The 21,798-nt window shown below is 40.4% G+C and overlaps 1 long non-coding RNA gene across 1 annotated transcript in view; it reads left to right on the top strand.

The window, feature by feature from the left end:
* Positions 1-21,798, top strand: part of LOC123361906 — a 126,589-nt gene that overhangs the window by 99,036 nt on the left and 5,755 nt on the right. The gene's annotated exons all lie outside the window — the stretch shown is intronic.

Genomic DNA, 21,798 nt, shown 5'->3' with positions numbered 1-21,798 from the left:
TCGTACGCTCAAAATATATGTAATATCCTTGGATACATTTGCCTCCTGGACAACAAACAATCTGGCAGCCAGAAAAAATGCTTGCTTTGTAAACAACAGCATTTTCATATTAAGAATGCTACTTTAGCAATAGATCCCATCATGAAAAAAAATAGGGTTGTAAAAGAGATCAAATGCTTAAAACTTCTCTCTAAACTTTTAGAATTATCTGATAGAAAAGTATACTTGCTCTAATTCATCAAGTTCAGAGAACCTGATTCAGAACAAATGGATGATTCAACAAATATCTGAGCCTTTGATTGAGCTGGTTAATCAATGTTATGAATCTTTGATTCTTGTATAAATACAGACTTTTAAGGATATGGAATATAAAGTTTCTAAAAAACCACTAGTTTAGAAAAAATAACATACATATCATAGGCCATAATCAGAGGTGATACTAGTTACAAATTGAGATGGACAGCAGGCAACAGCTGTAGAGAAAAAGCTGCTAACGTGAAGGTGTAATGTAAAAACGCACCCCTTCCATACACACTGTATCTGTCTGTTGGCTGCCCCTTGCTACAGCACTGCCCTTCTATCCCTTAGCATATAAGTATACCAATTTACCAATTTGTGTCACTTCTGCATTTGTCCCAGAGAGTGCAAAACACATGGAGCCAGCTTGGGAAGAAACAGTTGAGTACTAAACTCAGTCCTGATGTGAGCAGGTGGAACCCCTTTAACCTCAGGTCTGAATCAGTCAGCTACGGGTTCAAGGTCAACATGTTGCATTGATGGAAAAAAACCATACCAAATCAAACAAAAACAACCCTAAAGTGTAAATTGCCATACTGTAGCACTAAGGGACCAAAACAACAAAAACCTTCACAGCCTCATGAGCTGAGCAGTCCCCAGGTTCTCCTGACCTTGGCTTTGCAGCAGGCCAACCAATTCACAGATGAACAGCAAGCCTGCTTGAGATGTCCTGACACAAAACAAAATCCTCAGGCCCCAAGCTATGAGCTATAGAGCATGTGCGAATGAGCTCTCTCTTGCCAGTACTCAACAACTCTCAGTTCTCAAAAAGAGTATCTTCACACCTCCTAGGAGCAATATGAGATGGTTCACCTTTACTGTGCAGCTGGTATTAGGCTGCAATTGGATGTGGTTTATTGGGCAAAGGATTATAAACTCTTCCTAAAAATTACCATCTAACCTTTATTGTTATAACATTCAGCTGTAGGTTATGTATATGTCTCTACACACATACACACACAACACTATGCATACACACAAACACAGTGTGTCAAACTATTTAGTACTATTCTCAGCTATCCTAGCTGAAGCAATAATATTGCACAAGGACCAGGTTTTAGTTAGAGACTAGTGTGGGGGGCAGCTCCCCTAGACTGTAATAGCTGTCAGGGAAAGAACTTTTTTCAGTGTACAAGTATATTCAAGGGTTAGAGGTACAGCATAGACCGAACAAAATATTTTTTACAGAAAAAAAAAAAGCTTCTGCAGCTTATACAGGAGGGGAAGGGGGTGTATACACACACAAACACACATATCCATAAACACATATACATTGCATCAGACTACACTGAGGACATTAATATTTCTTAAATAAGCATTCCAGGCAAGAATTGCCACAGTTAATCTTGCACACACAACCTTAATTCTGCCCCATGCACATATGTGCTGTGATGCAGTCTTTAATTACATGTTCACATTTCATTTCTCAAGAATCCTACACTTTCTTCTGCAGCCTTAAATGCAAATATATAGTTGTTTTCATTCTGGTATACTTACACTATTTCCATTGTCCTAATTGTCTGCCACTCTGACCTGGGGGTGAAGTCCTTCCTGACCCTACATATGGTGATCAGTTAGGCCCTGAGGTTGTGGGTAAACCCCACCAGCTATACACCCAGGAAAGCCCTCCCCATCTAATGTCCCATCTTTGTCCATTGGAGATATTTGCTTAAGAAAGTTTGGCTGTGTACTTAAATATTTATATGACAAAACTCAAAATTTTGAAAGGAGCTTATAATGTTGAATGCCCAGCATTATAGACACTTAGGGTGACATCCTGGCCCACACTGAAATTGATGGGGCCACAATTTCACCCTTTGGTCGGATTTTACACACGTCTTCAAAGTAGTGTCTATGCTGGTCTGCAGGCATAGATACTATAGGTCAGTGCCTAAGATCTCAGCTTCTGGAGTCACTTGAGGAATCTGGACTCTCAGCTTTAATTTAAAAATAAATGTTTCTGGCCCTCATAAATGCAAAGAAAAGCTTGAAAACACGACAAAAGAACAACTGATCCCTGCCTGAGTCTACAGACAGCCTGAAAGAATAGCTCCAGGAGTTGTAAACCTCCCTATTCATCTTAACTGTGAAAACTGCTGCCACCCTAAGCAAGGGCGAGGCTGTGGGGACCCATGCGCAGTGTGCCTGAGGCTCTGGATTGCATTACTTCAACCCTCCTGGTACCTTCTTTATTTTTCTGTTGCTAGGCTAGTGTTGAGGCGATGGATGTAGGGGGAATATGACTCACTCAGCCTAAGTGTGCCCTTTCAGAATGCTAAACCTAATAGAATTCCAGACCAAGAGTCCAGCACAGCTTGAGTTTAAATGTCAATGCTGTTTTTCATGCGCTTGCCATACTGGGTACATTCTGTTTTTATTTCCAGGATTTAAGATCATAAAAATACATTAGGCTGCTGGGTGCTACACCCAATACTGCACCTCATCCTCCCCCCACACCATTCCTCTTCACATTTAGTCAAGACATCTACAGCAGGTCCAGCAGATACCGTAAACCCAATGATTTTCATATGGACAAGTACATTCCATGAGCAACTGCACAGACACAGAACTATTTCATGCCATAGGTTCCTGGAATGTAGCAGCTAACTGTGGATGCTAGACAGCTACATTTTATCACTGGTGTCGAATTTACTAAAAAATTGCCACAGAATTCCTTTAACATTAGCTGCAATTTTGAGTCCTGGAAAGCATCAAGGGAACACAGGGGGCCTCGTCTGAGAGATTTGTCTCCAAAAGTCGGAGCTGTTATGGATGATGGAATGTGCTTTTCAAACAATTCAAATGAAATTAAGATGATCTCACTGAAAGAGGAACTATTTTTTTTCTTTCCATGTCATGTGAATACGATAAAATTGTGTTTCAGAGGAAACAGTCAGTTTTGACTACTTTGTTTCACTAATCTAATTTACAGGATTTCACTGTATAGCCAGCAACATTGACAAAGGACCCAATTCAATGAAATCACATCACCATTTAGAACCCATACAGTGCTGGAGAAATGCTTGAAAATAATTATCACCATATAAACAAAACAAAAACACTGCTAATTACAAAAGACAGTAAAAGAAACACATATATTTCTTTAAAACTATGTAATGTCTAAGCTCAAATAATCAGTCATTTTTACCTCATAAAAGCATTGATCAAGAGCCTCATCTGATAGAAATAGACATAGGTCCATTGTCTATAATAAAGATACTCTGGTTTACACCAGCTAAATATCTGGCCCATTAACTAAAAACTAATTTTAATAACATAATTACAAAAATAGTATTAAATAGAATTTTTTTTTACAAATATAGTAAGAATTGGTATTTTAACCACGTTTTGACAAGATTTAAAGCTCAGTAATCCTAATGAGGGTCAAAACCTGGCCTGCCCTTACACAGTTGTATAAGGGACTGGAGGGCACACAGAGTTGATGCAATGGCAGTGTTTACTTGAAGGACTATACTATGAGTGAATTTCAATGAAATAATCACAATCTTCCCATGCAAATTGTCTCAGCAACATCCCTCATGCTAGGCAGCCTGGGCAGGGAGAATGTGCAGAGATCTCACAAAGGAGGTTCATTAGGTGCTGCAAAAAAAATCTTAGCAGATGCTTACTGGTAATGCTCAGAAGTATTCTTAAACCACTTTATTATTCAACTCCCCCGCTTCCCTCTCCCCATTCCCTGACCATGCATCAAAAACTTGTGAATCACTTCCTCAAACTTTACACAAGAACTCCACCAAGATTTTCGAAAATGGATATCTAAAGTTAAGTCCAAAGTCAGCCATTTAACTAAACAGACTGACTTTGAAAACTGCTAAGCACCCAATATCTCGGCTGACTTCAGTGGGAAAAGCTCAGTATTGAGTACTTCTGAAAAGCAGGCCATTTTTTAAAGTTCCTGAATATGAAAGTAGGGGCCTGGCCTTAAGCATCTTTTTTTGAAAATCTTGATCTTCACCTAAGACCAACAGGAGAAAACCATAGGATAATGGGAGGTTTTTTTAAAAAAGTTGAGCGTGAAGAGAGAGAGTTACAGAAGAAACTGTTTTCCAAACATAACTATAACATTTGCTGCCAAGCAAATACTGTAGTAAATCATATAGACTAACAGAAAAATGAAATATGTTTAAGGCTCACATTTTAATGCATTTGGCACCAAACACAATGTACTGAACCATACGACAATAACTTCCAATTAGGCTTGAGTTACAGGAAAGCAATATTTTAGATACATTACAATTCAAACCCAATGTTTCTGAGACTATAAAGAAATTCTCAGATTCCTCAGGCACAGTTCTGATTCTTGTGCCTTGGGGAAGACATAAACCAATTGTTTTATGGTAAATCATTGAAGTCTTTAAAAAGCCTTGCTGGGGAATTGCTACTGCCATCTGTAATGAAACTGTATAGGCATAACTAAAATGGTGCACAAGATATTCTTTCCATATAAACTGAGACCTGCTGGGGTAATTCTTGTGAACCACCACCTGCTTCAGTGGTCTATTTGTTCTGTTAGCTTAATGAATGTTAGCTTCATGTAAACTTTTGAACATGAAATTCATTCACCTCGGTAAGTATTTTCAGATGTCTGCCTAGCCCTTCTCAGTGTATAATGCATGCATGGTCCTATATTTCAAAAGGAATACATAAATGATAAGTTGTTCTCTAGTTGTTCTCTAGTGCCATCCTGCTAGCAACCATTGTAAAATAGAATTTGGACGGTTTCCTGAGGATTTGTTTTGGTTTTGAATTTTGCATATTAAGAAGGGAAGAGAGTGAGAGGGATGCAGTTTGGAAAATGTATTTCAGAAATATCTTCACCAGACAAACAGAAAGATGTCTGGCATGACAAGTAGTTCGAACCAAATGTAGACAACAGTTTGGCTTGTAGTATATAATTCCAGTTCAGAAAGGTATTGTATACATCAGACACAACAGTTTTCTAAAATGTATTTGTTTTGGTCATCCCACTATTCTCTCATGACACAGGATTCAATACTTTCTTACCTGTTTTCCTAGACAATTGAATGAGAACAAACACAGTGGTTCATAATTGTGTCTTTGGTTAAATCTGAGAAACCCAAATAACTTCAATGGAAGGTAGAAGTGAACCCATTGAGGATACAAACAATGTCAGGCAAAACTTATACAAGAGAATCTAATGTGGTGAAGACTATCTTTAAGTGGCCACATCTTTATTGACAAAAACATGCATGATGCAAGTAGGCAGTACAAGGCCTGTGTGGTCTTCACAAAGCCTTTTAACCCCTAAAAGGGAATATCCAATATCCATTAAAATATCTGGAGTTTCATGACCTCAAACTGCTCTACCCTGCAGTAGTAGTTGCACTGATATCACCTTCAAGGGACAAGTCCTGTATCTGTACATGACGGTGCTCTTCCTAAGTCCTACCTATAAACAGCCATTTGTCTCAGTCCTAACTAGGGTGACCAGATGTCCCGTTTTTATAGGGACAGTCCCATTTTTTGGGACTTTTTCTTATATAGGCGCCTATTATCCCCCATCCCCATCCTGTTTTTTCACAGTTGCTGTCTGGTCACCCTAGTCCTAACATCCAGGATATCTTCTTGAAAGCTATTACGAAGCAGTCCAACCCGACAGCTATTTATTGAACATGGTACTACTTCCTGATTTGCCCCTAGTGATTCTCACAAAATAACATATTCAAACTGGCCAGTTCCTAAAAAAAAAAAGGGTGTGTAATCCTTGTAATACCCACAGGAGAGGAGGGAAGTGTGCCATTACCTGTCAGACATCTTGCATTGCTCCCGCTAGGCCCAGAAAGTTTTGACCATTTCACTGGATTCTATGGGCCAGTTTCTCAGGCCTCCTTTGTGACAACAGGAGGCACAAAGGGATTGTAATCCAGCTGCAAATGTCCCACAGAGAATTCCCTTGTTAGATGGGACATCCCTGCTTGAGCATCATATCAGAGTTAGCTCTGTGATCCAGCCCCACTGGTGTCAGCATAACGGGAGTTTCGAGGGCACCAGCGGTTGTGGCATATCTCCTCCATGGCAACCATTCACTCATGCAGGGTCCATAAAGGAACCTGTCCTGCAAATGGAATTTAAAGTGGCTTGGCAGCAGCACTAACTGGGGATGGCACTGAGAACCATGAAGCCAGTTCCTGGAACTGGTTCCCGGTGCACTCCCTCTCTCCTGTGCTAACTGGAGCTCTGGCACATAAGAGAGGCTGATCCAGTATTGTAAGCTGGAAGAGCAGAGTGCATCTTTATTTAACGCAATTCAAATGTAAATAAGTGGAATACAGGCACATACCCTATGTGAAAAGTAGGGGATATCCAGTATACCAGAGGAAGAGAGAATTCCTTCCATGACCCAATTTTGAACCCAGAACTGTTCTTTCTCACATGACCCAAGTTTCTCATCCCTCCCTCACCCATTCATATGCCTTAGAGATTTAAGTCTCCCCTTTATCTATGATTCCTTCACATGCAGTAGGATTTAAAAGCTCCCTACTTCACTAATGGGAAGTAACACTGTTCCCCCACCCCTGGCCTAGGCAGCTCAGTGAGCATTACTTTCACGCCAGTTATCCCCGAATAACAGAAATGGTAAAGATGTTATAAATCCCAGTGTGCAGTATGTAGTCAATACTTCACATATTTCAAATCATTGCTAGTATTGTATTGTTTTTTTTAAGAAGTCAGTTGAAAAAAGCTTTTTTTTTATTCAGAGAAATACATTTTCTGACAGAAAAAATGCATTTTCCAACACCTGTATTCACAAATATGACCTTAGGAAGGAAAGAGATATCAGTACTAAAAGTACAGCTTGTCAAATGATGGAAATTGTCACTTTTAATCCTGCTGATTATAGCTTTACAATCACCAAATCAGGCAAGAAACAAAATAAATCCTCTTTTCAGTTTTGTTACTTTTATGGGGCTCTCAAAAAGGTAGTGAATACTCAGTTCCAGCTGGCTACTAGGTCTTATTTATCAGATTATTTTTATAGCAGTCTCAACATTCCGATGTACTACATTTTGTTGATTAAACAGCAAACTGTTTACATGTTAAGGCCAAGAGTCTTAACTGCTTACCCCCCAAAATGATGCTGTTGTTTCTGTGCCTAGATAGCTGTTTGAGTGTATTTTCAAAACATTAGCACTAATAATTGGAAAAAGGCAGGAGAAGTACATTAGCACACAGTATGTAGCCAAGATAAATAAGGATTTCTGTAAAGGCCTAATTATTTTCAAGCTATTCATAGTTGCAATTGATATCACTATCGTAAAAACACATAGGAACATTCAATTCTTGGGTTCATCAAGTCTGACGTATATCAACTCCCCAACATAAAGCAGCCACAAATCTGGCAAATCTAGCCTTTTATACATTTTCCCAGCACAAGGTCATGATTGGGGGAACTGGGCACAGTTAAGGTGTCTCTCCACCCTGGGGATCTCTTCTCTGGCTGTTGGCAGAAACCTGGAGGGGCCTATTGGCAGCTGCTATGCTGCACACTGGGAACAGACTCAGCCGCAGGATAACCCTAGTATTGGTGGTATTGGGGGAAATGGAGAGGGGAGTTGCTTATTGCCACATTTGATTCTTTCCTGCCCTCCCAAACTGCACTAAATACAGCTCAGATGCAGCCCAATATCTGGGCCTATGGATGGACAGAAAATCAGTAGATAATGTATAGTATACTGTGATTAGCTGCTTATTGATTTCTGACTCCCCCACACCACTGTAGTTTTGGCACTGTAGTGTCAAACAAAAGTAAGAGATATTTTTACCTATAGACATCTTTGATTATCATGGCATCTAGATGAACCATTATTTCTTCCTTTCTCAGGAACAACTATTGCAAAGTGCTCAGATCTTGGTTCTTTGGTTCCAAGAGAGAGCATTGGCAGGTGATTTATGATATGGTTTATTGAGAGATTGCTACATAAATGTTGTGCAGGAGTCAGGGGTGGCTCTAGGAATTGCGCCGCCCCAAGCAGGGCGGCAGGCTGCGGGGGACGCTCTGGCGGTCGCCGGTCCCGCGGCTCCAGTGGACCTCCTGCAGACGTGCCTGCGGAGGGTCCACTGGTCCCGTGGCTCCGGTGGACCTCACGCAGGCACACCTGCGGATGCTCCACTGGAGCCGCGGAACCAGTGGACTCTCTGCAGGCGTGCTTGCGGGAGGTCCACCGGAGCCGCCTGCCGCCCTCCCGAGGCACGCCGCCCCAAGCGCGCGCTTGGCTACTGAATTCCATAAGCAGCTCTGCTGAACATGACTGACACAGCGGGAGTGCAGAAAGGTAGGATGTTCTGAATGGGCAAGGTAGGCTACTAGAGCTTTATCTTAAGAAAGTATACTTTTAAGGGGCACTGGTCAAAAAGCCCAGTCATATTGAGATGCCAGATTAATTTGGAGAAAATAACACATAAAATATTTGCCCTAAAGGGTTTAAAGTAATGAGGGGGGCAGGAACCCACTCTGATAACAGAAGAGGGAGAGCTCTACCTCTTCTCCCTATGCTGAGTAAGCAAAACTGCCCTATAGTTCCCCCTCTGTGCTTGGCTGTTGTGGTGTGAACTCCCTCTCATGTTTCAATCTGCTTTAACCACTGCCTGAACACACTTTGAGGTGCCCAACATTTTGGTTAAGTTCTTTGTTCATGGAGCACCTCTGCAATTCTTGGATCCATCAGGAAGTAGAAAGTCTGATTAGTTTGAGAAAGTCTGATTATTTTGCTCCGTCTCTCAAGCCCAATATGCCTCCTGAGACAGCATCTTCCCATGAGAACATGAGCCCAGGTTTTCAGCCCCAGGATGTTCAGACAGTTCAGGGGAACATCCATATTTTTGGGCACATGACTGAACCAGATCCAGATGATTTTCCACATGAGATCTGCTAGTTTATTTTGCTATATGAGATCAACAAGTTGCGTTAACAGTCCCGATGAAGAAGTCACTGCTGACTGGCAGTCTAGTAGATTACCAGAGCTACAGCATTTTTAAGGTTGCAAAGCACTTTCTAGACATTAGTTATTCCTCGAAATGGGAGAGGAAGGATGGCTGAAGTGCTCTGGGCACTACCCTAAGACTGGGAGTTCTACATGCAATCCCTGGTCTGCCACTGACTTCCTACATGACTTTGAGCAAGTCCTTTAGGGTGTATCTATACTGAAAAAAACAACACAGAAAACATGGCAGTAAGCCTCAGAGCCCAGGTCACCTGACTTGTGCTCATGTTATAGGGCTAAAAAGAGCAATGAAGACATTCCCACATGACTGGGAGTCCTGGCTCTGAGACCCTTCCCACTTGCCAGATCTTGGAGCCTGGGCTCCAGCCCAACCAGGAACATCCACACTGCTTTTTGAGCCCCATAGTGTGATCCAGGTTCTGAGACTTGCTACCATGGGGTTTTTATTTATTTCATTATTTATTTATTGTAGTGTATGTGCACCTGTAGCAGGGTGGACCCCTGCTCCGGGGTTTCAAGGGGTTTAAAAAGTGGCCTGACAGGGCTGAGCTGATTAGGGAAGTGGCTGCAGCTGGGGCCACGCCCCAAACTGAGGAGCAGGGCCTTATAAAAGGCAGGGAAGCTAGGAGCCCAGACAGTCTCTCTCTCTGGTGATAGAGAGAGATGGGCCTAGCTGCTTGGTAGACGAGACAAGGTACCTAGGGTGAAGCAGGGTTGGGGACAGGCTGAGGAGCTGGGGAGCTCTGGCCTGGAAAGCCCCAGGCTGCGGCCTAGCAGAGGGCAGAAGGTACTGGGAGGTTGCAGAGGGCAACTTAAGGTTAGGCCAAGGCAGCAGGTCCAAACCCCCTTTGCCAATGATGAGTACTGGATACTGCAGTCTGCCCCAGTGAAGGGGGGGCTAAATAGAGACTGGGCAGTAGCCACTACTGAGGCGAAGTGGGGATAGTAGGGTGGGGGGGTTCCCAAGGAAGGGGAAACCCAGATAGAGTAAGAAAGGGGTTATTGCCAGGGGGCAGCACCCCAGAGAAAGGGGCCCCGGGTCCGAGGAGGGACACGGGGGCCTACGAACAGGGGGATCACCAGCCTGTAGAGGGTGCTCCAGGGCTGAACAGAGCAAATTTGGAGAGCAACCAGCAGGAGGCGCCGCAGGGATGAGTCTGACCCGTTTACAGCACTCTTACATGCTCTGGGCCCCATCGGCAAAATAAGGATAAAAGCACTTCCCCGCCACACAGAGGTGTTGTGAGGATCAACACTTTAAAGGCTGTGAACTGCTCAGATACTAGGGTAAGGAGGGCGATATAAGGACCTTGCATAAATACTACAGCCAATGTGGAAGCTAACTGTAAGTAGTAGTATACTTACCTTACAGATGGAGAGATTGAAGCAGAAAGTATTTTTTTTTATTTTTTACAGATGAGTGCGCACACACACACACACAGATATTTGCAAAGTGTCTCGATTTTTTATTGCTAAAAACAAGGAAAACAAATACGGAAATAAATGTATATATTAGATCATCTCCTCTTAGTTCCGAAATTATTTCTGAAATGAAAGAATAAGTGATTGTATAAATTAATACTCCCTTTCCACCCTTGCTTTCTTCTGAGAGGGCCCATTAACTGTCAATTATATACACAATTCTAGTTATATTTTTGTTTATTGCTTTTCAGCAACTATGTAATCCTAGAGGATGAAAATATTTTCCATTTGCCACAGTGACACGTGCTATGGAGAGAAAATATGAACAGCTGCAGGCCTTCCCAGTGATGGTATCAGATAACATTCAGTTCAAGATTCCAGCCTATCTTTCTTCCTAGAAGGAAAGGGAAGCTCTTCCATTTGGTCCCCTGGAACGAGGTCCCAGGGAGCTCACTGCCAGTGGTAGCCCATTGGGGGCCCTAAGCAGGAATATTTCTTCTCTCCCACCACAACACACAATAAAAAGCGAATAGGGACCCCCCTTTGAGCTGCTCAGGGCCCGAAGCAGTTGCTTTGTCTGTTTATGCCTAGCATCAGCTCTTGCAGGGCTGAACTGGAAGCAAGCGCCTCAAAATTAAAAGGCTCTACAGATTTTTCTGCTGAGGAATTTTTACCAATACAGAATTGCCACATTTTAACATCTTTGACCCATAACACACTGGCTTTATGCCAGCTACACGTGTTGAGAGTGAATGCTCAGAATTCAGCTTTCTCGTTTGCTGTTAAACAAACCTTTCACAAGACCAGTGTGCAAGTCAATGAACTCGAGGTTTTGAAACCTGTTGCCATCCCCTCACTGGGGAACTTACAATATTTGTTAATGATATATGAGGTCTGTACAAAATAAAATATCATTATTTAGGATGTTTATTTTAGCTTGTGTCTGAGAAGCATTGGTGACCTTAAAGAAGCACTTCACTGGAGATCATTATTTAAACTAGACTCCAGGCACAGGAAACAAAGAGCTCTATTCATAACAAAACTAAGACAGCATAAATATTCAGAGAAGAAGTGAGCAAGTCTTTCAAAATATAGACTGAATGAGACTGTAATTCAATGAGACCCCATTTGAGGAAAGAATCCCTATTCAGCAAAGCATTTAAGTGCATGCTTAACTTTAAGTATATGCTTAAGTCCCATGAAAGTCAATAAGACATAAGTATGTGTTTAAATGCTTTCCTGAATTGTGACTGGAGTCCCTTTTCCTCTGCAGAAATGGGAAATATTTGGTTACTCACAAGGAAAACCATAGTAGATAGAAGGAAAAAAAACTATAATATCAAGTCCATCACCAGCTGAAAAAGGCAAAAGATAGAGGAAATACCCAATAATAAACTACTGAATCTGATTTAAAATTTTTATTAAAGTTAATGTTTAAAATTAAATATACACAAGTTAAGAGGGAAGGTACTGTACATCTGGGGTCAGGCTTGAGTGATGAGGGATTCCAGGTATTGGTTACAAGGATCACAAGATACATACATATCACATAACCAGCATAGACCCAGATTGGGGTGCAGTTTTTAAAGCATCAGTGGAAAAGTGGGCTCAGGTGTGCCACCCATGGAATGTATTAAGAGTCCAAGTCAGTATCGGTGTAGCGAATAAGGACATGGGTTCGTCAGGGAAGGAAGTGGGTTATTTCCCTGGTCGGCGGTCTCTATTACTCAACGTGATATTGATGGTGTCCCGTGATGTGTTCCGTCTCTGGACCACCTGATGGTGTCGGACACCATGAGCTGTCTCATGAGCCGGGCTACACGTTGTTAGCCAAATGACTAAGAAGGAGCACCCTGTTCCAAAGGTGCTGAAGCCTGAAGAGATGCTCTTAGGGCTTGAACTTGCACCCACAGAATCAACAGTAAAGCTCCCATTGATCTGGCACTTAATGCAAAAAATGCTCTCTATTATAACAATCAACTGCACTGAAAATGTTGAACAAAGAGTAAAAAATTATATGAGCACCAGAACACTAACCTTCTCCCTTATGTTTTGAGGATTAAATGTGCATCCTATATTCTAACACATCTAAAATGATCTTGGCAATGTTTGTCACATTGCACACACTAACTTGGAACCAAATGTTCTCTGCTGCATGAGACAGGGAACGAAGAAGTAAGCAACACAACTACAAATGGCCAGAAACTTGTGGAATGGGTTAGCGGTCGTTATGCAGAATTTATCTTCTGCTGATGGCAGACACGAGGAGGGTACTTAGGAGAATAGTTCCTGAGGTAAGGAGGACAGTCTTGTGATTAAGGCCATGTAATAGGACTCAAGAGACTTGCATGAAATCCTTGGCATGAACATTGACTTTCTGTGTGACATGGCACAAACCACTCAGTCTGTCTGTGTGCCTCAGTTCCCCGATGTAAAATGTGGACGATAACTAGAGAAGATTGAAATATTTTTCTCAAGACTGATTTTTTAAATCAAAAGTAGTTTTTTGACCAATTTCTGGTAAAATTTCATTTTGTTCAAAATTTGCTGGTTTTTTTAAATGAAAAATTAAAACGGAAAATGTGTTGCTAACTATTTTTGTTGGGTTTTTTTCAAAAACTGAACATTTTTATTGAAAAATGACTTTTTCGACTGAAGACAGTTTTTGAACATCAAATTTTCATTTTCATGAGGCATTTCAAAATAAAATATATTTTAAATCTTTCCCATGAAAAATAACTGATGTATTTCAGCCACCTCCTAATGACAACAAGGTTTAATCTCCCCTTCTTTCTGCATGCTTTGTTAATATAGGGCAGGGGTAGGCAACCTATGGCACGCGTGCCGAAGACGGCACTCGAGCTGATTTTCAGTGGCACTCACACTGCCTGGGTCCTGGCCACCGGTCCGGGGGGCTCTGCATTTTAATTTAATTTTAAATGAAGCTTCTTAAATATTTTTAAAACCATATTTTCTTTACATACAACAAATCGTTTAGTTATATATTATAGCCTTATAGAAAGACCTTCTAAAATGTTAAAATGTATGACTGGCACGCGAAACCTTAAATCAGAGTGAATAAATGAAGACTCGGCACATCACTTCTGAAAGGCTGCCGACATCTGATATAGGGCTTTGTCAGGGCTTTGGTGCACAGGCTGTCAGTTACTCACTAGGGCTACATTTGATCTGGGAGGTTTGCTTCCCAGCTCACAGGGACATACCTACTGTAGTTCTGCTTGAGTTATGAGGTCAGCATGAGGCCCTGTATTTTGCAAGGAAGGAAGGAAGGAATCTTACAAACCTTTTTGGGCTAAGCCAGCTCATCTGTATAAAAGAGAAAGCATCAGAATCAACAGGAAAATTCCATTGAGGCACTGGGAAAGCAGTTTTTGATCCATATAAGATTGAATGCTGACAAGCATGGTGATCTTTCCAAAAAAATTTCATTGTATACATAAAATGAGCAAAGTTGAAAGATCATAACTCAATAATGCTAATGTCTACCTCTTCCCCCGCCCTATGAAGTCTTAGAAAATAGGGCACTAATATTAAACATGAATCCTGTTTCAGTCAGGTAAAGTAAAGAAAGATTGTAACTTATCCCTCATTTGTTGTGTAGAATTACTACATGTAAATGTGGATTTCTAGATATCCCTGAATCAATTACGTATGCTAACAGGATTAGCCAGCATTAGTCTGCCATCCAGAAGCAGCGTAATATGCAGTATGACCTGAGATCTCTCCTGGGAGCCAAGAGGTCTAAGTAGAGGCATACATGATTTCAAAGCAATTCTTGGCACAATTAAGTGCTTGACCTGCAAGACGAACAAGCGTATCATGTAATTAATTGCCCAGCTCTTCTGAACAGTGCTGTTCACTTTCTCATAACTGCAGGATGATTCAGTGCTGCTAGTTCTTATGGCGATGATCTGAAAGATTACACTTTAAACGGCCTGATGGTTAATCAGAATGGCTACTTTTCATGTTGCCATCAAACTCCAACATCAACTTTGATGATTTTTTAAAACATATTTCTATATCAACAAAGCAACAAGAATAGTGCCAATGGTGCCTAATTTTCCTACAGAGGTGAGTTCCAGTATGTTTGAATCATTTGGCCATCTGTATGGAAAATGAAATATAGATTTTAAAATTATGTATACAGCAAGATCTGAAATACATTATTCAACATTACAAAATATTTTCCAAGCCACTCAAGGATCCCAGTCAACAGTATAGGTTAGGGAATGCAAGTCAAAACAGGAACAGATTCATTAAAAATGTATTTATTTATTCATATGTATGTATATCCATGAAGGCAAGAGAACCAGTTGGGGGAAGACATCTTACTACAGCTTAAGAGCAAGCAGACAATTTATGCATTGATGATTTATGAACCTTTTAGCAGAATATCTATAATTGTCTACAGTGTTCTTCCCCCACCCCTATATTTATATTGCACATATGTATTATGCATGTGTGTCTGGATATTCTCCTTTCAAACCTAAATACATCTGTAAACCTGTTATAAATATTGAAGTATTCATGACTTCCCAAGCATGGTTTTAGCTGGTAAATGCGTTTGAATACCTATTCATTAATGTGCTGTATACAAAAGGAAACATACTTGCCATAACAATTGCAAGCATAGTATATCTTTTCAAATCATGGATATGGCACATAAGAATGGACTGATTTTTTCCCATGATTATATGTTAAACACTTCTCCAGGAAATGCCTGAATTTCTTGTTTGTATGGGGCCCAGAGTACAATATATTTGCAAGTTATTGTGTCATCTCAACATGTTTGCTATACTGTTCTTTCAATACTTTATATTTAACATCCAGACTGGTGGGCAGGTTAAAAACATATTAGTATGGGATGGTGTCCCTAGGCTCTGTTTGCCAGAAGCTAGGAATGAGCGACATAGGATGGTTCACTTGGTGATTACCTGTTCTGTTCATTCCCTCTGGGGCACCTGGCATTGGCCACTGTCGGAAGACAGGATACTGGCATAGATGGACCTTTGGTCTGACCCGTATGGCTATTCTTATGTTTGGTTCTTATTTGAACGTATTGAGGTGACTTATGCAGCATTAATTCTTCAAATGCTGTTGGGTTTTTTCAGTTTACCAACCTAATGAATGCTTTGGAGAATGTATGGATATAATTTTGCAGCATCAAGAGGATTAAGTCTGCTTTAAATGAAATATTGCCATGGGGTCTTCTAGAGGCTATTTTCAAGGTTCTGTACATACACATACTGTCCTATTCACATTAACTGTCTGAAATTGTAGTAAATGTTACATATTTTATGTCAAAGGAAATACTTCCCTTGCATTCAATGAAATGGACTGTCTGCGGCTGGATGCTTTCATTCTCAGGTTCCCATGAATTTTGTTGGTCTTGTGTGTTTTTGCTTTATGTCGCTTGTCATTCTTTCGATCAATGCAAATACAAAAGCATTAGTTCTTCCCACTTGTATAAAGCAAAAGTAATTGAAGAATTCTGAACCAAAATATTTCATATGTTAAGGAACCCAAGTTTTGGAGATCTTACCCTTTACACAGTCAAGTTAAACAACCCAACACTTATGTCTGGCTTGGTCTTCCGCTCCCAAATTCCCCCCAAAAGGGGAGGTGAATCCCATCTGGGTCTTGTTTTACTTGGCTATTTAAACAGGCAACCTTTTTCTGGCATGACTGTTTTCTAAGTTATCACGTCTTTACGTGGTTTAGATTGTAAGCAGGGAACCAGTATTTGACATACTTCATAAAACACATGCACTTTTATGGCACTATATAAATAACTGATCATTTATAACACCAGAGTAACTAGTTTTTCTAACTTGGCTTTTTAGTACAGCTCAGCAGAGCAAGCACTCTCAATGGTAGCCTAACATAGGGATCAGTTCTAGCATCAATCCTGTTTAATATCCACACCAATGACCTACCCTGACTATCACAAACCACAGATATTGTATATGCTGATGACATTGCTCTGACCACACAGGCATGGAATTTACTTAACACAGAACAAATCCTAACCAAGCACCCTAAAATCATGTCAGAATATTTCTTAAATTGGTGGCTAAAACCAAACCCCACTAAGACTATCACATCAGCATTTCATCTAAGCACATCATTTTCTGTGACCAGCAGATAAGACATGATCTCACCCAAAATATCTTGGTGTGACATTAGACCAAACCCTCACATACCACCAGAACCTGAAAACAATCCATGACAAAATTAAGATGCATGTAAGCCTCATCCAGAACAACCTGGGAAACTGATGCAAAAACTCTATGGACTTCCTCACTAGCCCTTGCAGACTCTGCCTCAGAATACTATTAATCTGTCTGGACACAGTTCCCACGATTCTCAACTTTACACCATTATGCAGATCATTACAAGCACTGTGGCTTCCTTTAGTGGCACACAACCACCCACCCCAAATTTGTCACTACATCAAGATTATTCAGGAATTCCATCACATTTGAGGGATGAAAGGTCTTCCAATATGTGAAGACAAATATTGAGATTTCAGCTCAAATCTAGAAAACCTTTTTGGCTTGCAGTGCAAGTGCTCGAGGACCAGGGTTTTTCCCCAAAGATCAATGGTGGGCAATGTGGAAGGACAACAATGTCCCTAATAGAAACACCTCATCAAGGACCCACCAAAGAACCCAGTGGCTTTTCACTCTCTCTGAAAATATGGTCCACTTTGAACTGCATTCACACATCATATGGCAGATGTGCCTATCTTCTCCATAAATGGGGATTGAAACATAATCCTTTTGGTGTCTATAGAACAACTCATCAACCAATGTCCCAAAGGATCATATCTGGGTGGTGTTTCTGCCATCCACTCTGCATCACCCAAAGAAATCAAATGGATCTCCAACCTACACTTGGACAGCTATCATTGCTCTTTTTAAGCCCTATGAAAGAAGTAGTAGTACAAATGAATTATTTTTTGATCATACGGTATGTTTTGTGCCCAAAAGACATTTTAGGAGACATAGTATCAGAATCACAGAATGTCTTTAAGGACCAGTCCAGGAATGTGATAGCCTGCAGCAACTAATATAAATCATTTTACACAGTGATGTAGAAATTTGCCAGGAAATTCAACTTCAGAAAATTTACATATGTCTTCATAGATGGAAGAAGTTGACAGGACTGTGAAGCTCAAATCTTTCCTCCTCTTTCTGTCTCAGAATCCTTTGTCCTTAGCAGCATTGCAGTACTCAGAGAGGGGAAGAGTTGGTAATCAAAAAATGTTCCAGTCATCTTAGTATTTAGCATTTACAAAGTGCTTAAGATTTTCTAAGTACTGTACACGACACTAGGGTCAAAATGTTCAAAAATGCCCTTCAAAGTTGGGTGTCCAACTTGAGACACCTTGCAGCTGATTTTCAGAAGCTCACTTCCCACCAAACTCAAATGGTGTTGCAAATATTTAACATTTCTGAAAATGAAGCCTAGGATGTGTTCATATGGACAACCGAAATCAGAGTCCACTTTTGAAAATGTTGGCTTAATTACCTGGAAGCGTAAACCTAATTTACTTGCAATTAAAGTAATCATCAAAAGCAGGAGACACTGTGGTCCTGCAGTTTTTAGCAAGAACATGTAAGTTTGCATGTAAGGGATGGTCAGGTCCCAAGAATATTTGAAGGAGACAGAAGCAACAATATCTCCTGCTGAAAACATGCCCTGGCTCTTAAGGCAGTTTTAGACCCCTCCCCCCTTTATAGCTGTATAATCACAAGCCTCATCATCAGAAGAGGCAGGAGAAAATCATCACGCTGCCATGCCTGCTTCTCTTTGAGTCTAAAGGATCTGATGTATCTAGAAATATAGCAATTAGAGACAGAAAGGAAGAATTTGGGAATGTACTGAGAGATAAGACCCTCCTCTCTTCAATGGCATGTACTAGCAATCAGAAATATGCATTAGCAAGAGCGAATTGACTGATGGCACATAACTCATCCATATTTATCTGTCAACTATTGGACAGGCATCTATTGATTTGTACAGGTCACTGAACAACATTTTGGCAATCCTGCATTACATAATGAAAGAGGAGAATCGAACAGTGACAAGTGCTCCATTCATTTCTGCCTAAATCAGAGGAAAAAGATTTTCTAAAGGCACAAATACTTGTTGGGTGCCTAAATCCCAGTGACTTTTACCTAGGTGCTTTTGAAAATGTTACCTGACAATATTATATTTTTTCTAACAAATATGTTGTATAAAGTTTAACTTTTTTTTGTACTTTGTTGTAACCCTGCACAACCTGTAAAAGACCTGTACTCAAAGACCAAAATCATGTCTACTGAAACCCCCTATAAATTACACAAATAGAAATCAATCTTTTCCAGTCAGGATGTTTAACTTTTTTAGTATGTCCCACCCCAAAAATGTGCCATGATATTTTGTTTCACGGGGCTTTTGAATACAATTGCTAAATTCAATATACATTATTTCAGTTTCAGTGTGTTTCTTTTTTTTCTTACTGAGCTATAAGTCACTGACTAAAAATCCTCAGTAAGCTAAGCTGATTGCCATGAAAGAAAGCAATCAATCATATTGACTCGCATTAATGAAGACCAATGCCATAATAATTGCATGCATAATCACTTGGATTTTTCAAGTGATCTTCTAGGGCAGGGTCCTGATCTATGTTTGGTACGTGTTGAATTGCCAAGTATACTTACTATAAAAATAGTTCAGAAAAATCTCACTTTATATCAAAACATAGGAAAAACAGGAGGAGATGCTGAAGTTTTCTTTCAAAACTTGCCTTGCATCAAAGGATAGTTAATTTACTCCTCTGGGGTTTTAGGTCAGTGTAGTTCACAATGAAGGTTGAGCATTCTAATACCTTAACAGCTGTCGTAATTCTCAGACATTAGACTCATAGGAAGTGTCAGCCAACTAACTGTCAGTATTAAAAAAAAAGGCAAAATGCTAACATACCTGAGTGAGGAAAATATATTCCCTTTCACTTCGATAGATAGATAGATAGATAGAAATTTTTCATATTTCTAGAGCTTACTATTGTTGGTGACACCTCACTGAAATAAATGCATAATCCCTTCTGTAGAACTAGTCACATAGCTGCTTAAAAATGACTTTTAATATTCTATGTACAGCTACATTAATTTTCAGTTTGCTAACCTTTGTTCTAAGTTTCACACTTTGACTCTCTTCACAAGGAATTTTATAACTTGTGGTGATATTCTCATCTTGATGCGTTAGATGTTTTACATGTAAATCCTTCGGTGGGAAAAGATCCCTGGTTTTCTCCATGACATAAGGTATGATACTTTTTTATTTTGTTGAGACAGTGATCAGACAGAGTAAATTGTATCTTTTGCATTTTCTTTATTATATGTTAATAAAAATGCTTCTTTTCAATTGAGCTGTACAATCTCATACTGCCATCAGGCATAACAAAGCTAAAAAAATACTACTCGGTAGCATTAAAAAAGCATTCTGTAGGGGTTGTTGTTGAGATTAACAGCTATGAGAAGTACACATTTTCACCAGATTCCCAGACAGGTCATAAAATGAGATTTTTTTAATCCTTTATGTAATTGAGACCATTGACCTAAAATAACCTCGAAAAGACTAGTATTATATGTGACATCTACGTGTGTTTAGGGAGTTGAAATCCCAATATATATATAAGCAAGTAGTTTTTTGATAAACAAAAAGTCAGCATGTCAGCCCTTCACTGTACATCAAATCAGTCATCTTGCTCCCTTCTTCTAGCCCCATCTCTCCTGGAGGGCTTTCTCCAGGAACTCTTTCAGCCAGATCATGGCCTACTATGCAGCCATTTTGTGCTTCTCTAGAGGCTCCAAAGGATTGTAGACTACAACTGGGCGGCTCAGGGTTTCCTCAAATGAGGGAATCTCCTCATGACAGAGTTTGCCTAATTGCTCTTAGGATCTCTTTATAGATGCATGGATTATTTGCATCACTCAGATGTCTTTATTAATACAATATCAGGAATTTATCTTCAAAAAGCAAGAGCATTAATAGATTAGGGGTGAATAAGTAAAGGACATTTGGACAAGACCAAATGGAAACCACTCTCCTTGACCATAGTATGATGCCTGACAGAAGAATCAAATTGGTGAAAAGTCAATTAAAGCCAGGAGCCTCTAGATCCAGAAATCCCCATTCTTAAACGTTTTAAAAATCATTGCCCAGTGTATGGAGGGGTTACATACTGTACACTCAACTACAATGGAAAAGCGACAATAAATTATTCAAGCCCAGCAGAATATATTCCTGGGTTTCTAAATCACACAAGCCACAAAAGGATGTGGATGATGCCACAACTGGCCAGTCCATGGCTGGGTGACTATAATAAAAGGATGGGCAAAAAAAAGTTCTACAGAAGCAAGATGCGCAGGAGAACTTGTAAACAGGAGCTCTTCTGTGATACAGTACTCCAGATACTTTGGACAATTTGTCCCCAACGAAGTCACATGTCTCGTGAGAGTTACTACAACATTGGGATTAGACTACCTTCTGTGTCCTTCTGGTGGTGTGGGGCAAGGGCACAGTTGGATGCATGGATGACACAAAGCAAATCTATTGTCTGGCAGGATGGTTTTTCTGGAACACTCTGAGTATACAATGGGCCACCCCAATGGAGCTTCATCAGTGGGGCAATCTACCTCTCACTCCTATCACTCTTTATGGGCGATAGGCAATGGTAAATTAATCTTGGTTATGTGGCCACTGGCTTCCTGTTCCTGGCTGCCCCCTTTAATGGAGTTGTCAAGCTTGGGAAATACCAAGACTTTGAGGTTTGGTCCCTTTTAAAATGGCTTACCCAGTGCCAGATGTTCAATAAACTAGGAAAAAACTCCACTCTCCACTCCTCTCCCTCTCCCACATGTACGCGCGCACACACACACACGCAGACACACACACTCTCTCTCGCGCACACACACACGAAGATAAACCACTAAGATTCCGATAAGAGCTGAAATGTCCTAAGTGACTATGAGCTGGTGGATTCTCAATTTCTTCCATTATTAAGAAAGTTTTGGCAGACTATTCT

Source organism: Mauremys mutica, chromosome 1, assembly GCF_020497125.1.
Source record: "Mauremys mutica isolate MM-2020 ecotype Southern chromosome 1, ASM2049712v1, whole genome shotgun sequence".
NCBI lineage: Eukaryota > Metazoa > Chordata > Testudines > Geoemydidae > Mauremys > Mauremys mutica.
Note: the sequence above shows the minus strand (reverse complement) of the source record. Positions and strands in the feature narration are given on the sequence as shown.